We start from the raw sequence: 4601 nt of genomic DNA on the forward strand, positions 1-4601 counted from the left end.
GAAATCCCTCCATCAGCACTGAGCACCTTCTCTGCTGGGAGGAAATCCCTCCATCAGCACTGAGCACCTTCTCTGCTGGGAACACCCTCCATCAGGGACTGAGCTCGGACATTTCTCCAACCTGCAACTCATAACCACAACCAATTTTCTGTTAAGAGCTTCAAACCAGCCCTGGTTCTGAGCCCTGCCTGCCCCAGAGAGGGAAGGTGTACACAGGAGGTTTGTGCAGGGCATGTTTTACTGGCTGCACTGGATGTCTGCAGACCATTGGGTTACAGAAATGTTTTACTGGCTGCACTGGATGTCTGCAGCCCATTTGGTTACAGAAATGTTTTACTGGCTGCACTGGATATCTACAGAAATGTTTTACTGGCTGCATTGCATGTCTGCAGACCATCTGGTTACAGAAATGTTTTGCTGGGTGCTGGAAGCAGCAGCTCCCTGAGGCTCGTGCAGCTCTCCAGACCCCTCTGCACAGTGAGGAGGACCCTCCATCACAAAAACACAAAGTGAGATGTCCTTAAGCAATTCGGAGATCCACTACTAGATGGATCCAAATGAAAGGAGAATTTAAAAGTTTKGTTAGGGCTGTTAAAGTCCATTCCTGGGAGTGCTTGAGGCCAAAGCAGGTGATGTGTCCATGAAATTGCTCATCTGTCCTTGCTTTATCCACCTGAAGTCTCTGGCTGATTCCCTGCTCCTGTCAGTGCAGCCACAGGAGATGAATTTATTTCTGCCTTGTGAGACACTGAACCAACTGAAGTGCATTGTTTTCCTATCTTGTTCAAGACAGAAGGGGTTTGGGTTTGCTCTCACTTGTGCTGCTCTGTAAAGCTGGAATCATTTCTTTCAGCTCCATGTGGTTGACATTGATGCAGTAAAATAAAAGTTTGGCCCCGTGTGCTGCAGTGCTGTCCCTCAGCAGAGGTTTGGGGACAGTATTTCTGACTGAATCATTAAATTCAACTGGAGCCTCAGGTATTCCTTGGACTGGTCCCATCTGGCCCTGACCTGGTTTGACCCCATTTAATTTTGAGCTGGGATGGGATTGCTGGTGCCCAGGAATGGCACGGACTGTGCTCAGCCTCTGCCTTCCCCTCCTTCTGCACCGAGGGGCAAATTATAATGAATGGTACCAAGGTGGATTTGGAGCACAGTCACAGTGCTCCAGTCCCACCAAATCCCCAAAACACCATCCCTGCACTGCAGACCAACATTGTCTCATGTTGTAGCCCACTCCTCCCAGCTCAGCTTTGTTTTTGGGAGATGTACACCCTCAGCATCTCGTGCAAGGAGACCACAACTTTTAATGAATCAGGCCCTTGAGGTTTGTTTTTCACAACTAGTTTTGAAATGCAAAATACATGGTTAAATTAGATAATAATAATTCCCCAGTATCATCCAATGATAAATCTTAGCATCTATAAAAGCCCCACATGAAACAAGAGTTCTACATGAAAAGCACAAAAGGATTTGTGCTTGACTTTCTTTTAATCCAACAYAAACGGAAGAATAATTCAATCAATCAGTTCAAACAAGTTCTTAAGCAAAAAAAAACCCCAAAAACTGTTATCCTAGAATGATAAATGGGGCTTTAAATACCATGTTATCTATGATTTTGGGAGAAAAAAAATCTAAGATAGTATGATGAAAAGGAAGCACAACAGAACAGTATTAATTCAAGAAGCTCTAAAACCTGTACCAATATTTAAAACACGAAACTTTTCATATAAGTGAAAAAAAGGCATAAGAAACAACAATTTGCTCACAAAATGCATGTTACAGTAACACTAACATAAAATAGCTTCCTAATAAGCAATTTTGCAGACATTATTTCTGCTCAGATCTCRTATTGATTCAAATAACCTTTACAATAATTAGCTGTAGCTCGAAAAAGATAAACAAATCATGACAATATACAATTGTTCTGGACAAAAGATAGAGAGCACTTCAGCGTTTCTAGCCCTGATCTCCAATTTGCTTATTATTAGAGAAGACAGGAGTAAATACAAAAGCTGGCTATTTCAGCCAGGCAATAGCTAATGCCAAGAAGAGAATGTGCATTCAAAGCTGTCCCAACTTGCTGCCTAATGAGTAGCAATTAATCCATCTTATTGTATTTCAAAATGCTGAAGACTCCATTCACATCAAAGGGAATTTTTCAAGGCTTTTATCATTGTTCATTTAAAAGAGTATAGAGCTATCTTTAGCATTTTATAATTGACAACAATATTTTCTTTTTATCCCCAAATGYGGAATGTGGAATAATGGATTTAAAAACATGTAATACATGTGAACTGTAGGCATTTTAATGCGGGGGATTTTGTCTCTGTCTAATTAATCTTGCACTATGAAAAAAAATCTGATATGAAAGCCTAAGACAGATGTATATCCTGCTGTGAACAGCTTTATTCAACAACTTCCAATCCATCTTTGGTCCTGAATGGACAGAGGTGACTTTGGCTCCCTGTCAGTGCAGGAGTGGGAAATGCTGGGAGTGACATTATGGACTGGAGAATTTGTGTATTTGACACAGAACATGAGTGTTCTCTGAAGAGGAGCTGCCTCTCAGATCTGTCTCCAAGGACAGCTTTATCTCAGTTCCCTCTCTTCCCGTTTTTGTGAGATTAAATTTTGTTAACTTCAGGAAGATTTTAATAACCTCAGTATATTAAGATTAAAATCTCTAAAATAGGAGCATTTTCCTGTTGTAAAGAGAACTGAAATGTATGACATCCCTGGAAGGGCTGAGGGGACATTCTTTACTGGGGGTCTTGAAAAGGCAGCAATATAATTTTGGGGTGAAACTTCACTTTCTGACAGGCTGAGGATCCATCCATCCATCCATCCACAGTGACTGCAGAAATGAAAAAAAGGAACTTTGCTGGACCAAGCAGATGGCTCTTCACCCTTTTTGGGCACTCCTCATCCCATGGGCAGSACTGGGACCAKCAGCAGAGCCACTGGGGAGGGATGGAGAGCTCTGCTCAGCAAAGCCAGGACTAAAACCTCTGTCACCTGTGTGCATTCCATCCCAGCACTGAACTGATAAAATCCCCCTGCAGAGTGTGGAGCTGGGGAATCTCCTGAAACCATCAGCTCTGAGCAGTGAAACTTGGTACAAAACTCCTCCACTGATGGACAGGGGGGAAAGGGCAACAAGGGACGAAGCCCTCACAAAATATTTTGGTTGTCCAAATAGAACTTTCCTTCTTCAATTCCTTAAACTACATGCAGATCTAGAATCTGATTCCTAAAATTTACATGCAGATCTCTGGATGCAAATGTTATCCAGACTAGATGGATTATTCGTAGGGTTTGCCTACCTCTTTCTTCTTGGAAAGACCAATAAAAATCAGACAGCAGGTGCAGTGGTTAAATTTTTTTTTTCTTTGAAAGCATCTCAATATTTTAAGGTATTTTGGTCATTCAGAAAGGGAAATATTTTATTACAGTAAATSCATGAATTGTGTTGAGCTCCTCGATCTGTGTTTGGTTCCTACRTGRGGTTCCTGATTTTKSMRSCYTKRRSYYYYMRSMATCCTCTAAAWCTCCAAGAGCTGCTGGTACTGAGCACTCTGAGAGCAAGGCCACCTACTTGTCACTGAATTTTAGGCATCAAGGCTTGACAATTTGAGCTTAAAATGCCACATATCTCTGTATTATCGCACCCTGGGTTAAAAAGCAGAACGTTTAAGTCGTCTTAGTCGTTCTTTCCGAGCCCCAACTGCTCAGCCAGTGCAGCTAAAAAGCCAGCCACCAACAGCCAGACAAGCTTTGCCAGCATGCTGCCCGTGAAAAACCCAGAGCTCATGTCAGGGAGGCTGTCACAAAGCCAGGCTTAACTCCTGGTTTAGGATGGGGAACATCCGCAGCGCTCTCCGCTCCGCACCGGGGAAATTCCTTCCCCAAAGGTTTTGCTTTCCAGCAAGAACAAAAACGTGTTGTTCTCGTCTGGGTGAAGAAGAGGGGAAAAAAAATTGACTCTTATTTAAAAAAAAAAAAACGGGGAAAAAAATGGAGAGAAGTAAAAGATTTATGAGTTTCTTTGCTTTTTATTTATATAAAAAAATAAAATTGACAGCAAAAACTGTAAAACTCCCTCTTCCATTTTTAAATAAAACCTCCAAAAATCTCAAGATCTCTGCTGGAAAACTTGAAAAAACAAGCAATCCAAGAAACCCTTATTAAGCATTTCCAAGAGGTTCTTTTTAGCCTCAGAATGTATTTTATGGAAGGCAGGGAAAACGGGGACATGTACAATCCATCATGTCAGGTTAAGCAAACATACTTAATATTCCCTGAACAGGACTCTGACTGAGACTCTCCAAAGATTAAATGTCAATAATTTACTTTTAGAAAAAAATTAAATTTCAGGGAATGTTGTAAATAGTGCGTAAGTTGAGGCGATAYGAGATTGTACTCTAGAAACACCTTRGAGCAATCTGGATAAGCTGTGCTTATATTGGAATAAATGATCTGGTTTAAGTATTGTTGATAGCACAGACAAAAACATTTGGGAATGGAAAACAATTAACCCAATTACCCCTCTGGAAAAAAAAAAAAAAAGATAAAAAGCATCTGTGCAACTGTGCAAAACC

At 41.3% G+C, this 4601-nt stretch overlaps 1 protein-coding gene across 2 annotated transcripts in view; it reads right to left on the reverse strand.

The window, feature by feature from the left end:
- Positions 1 to 4601, reverse strand: part of TEAD1 (TEA domain transcription factor 1) — a 67375-nt gene that overhangs the window by 22410 nt on the left and 40364 nt on the right. The window lies entirely within an intron of this gene.

The sequence above is a fragment of the Malurus melanocephalus genome, unplaced genomic scaffold, assembly GCF_030028575.1.
Source record: "Malurus melanocephalus ecotype Western Australia unplaced genomic scaffold, MMel_1.1 scaffold_894, whole genome shotgun sequence".
Taxonomy (NCBI): domain Eukaryota; kingdom Metazoa; phylum Chordata; class Aves; order Passeriformes; family Maluridae; genus Malurus; species Malurus melanocephalus.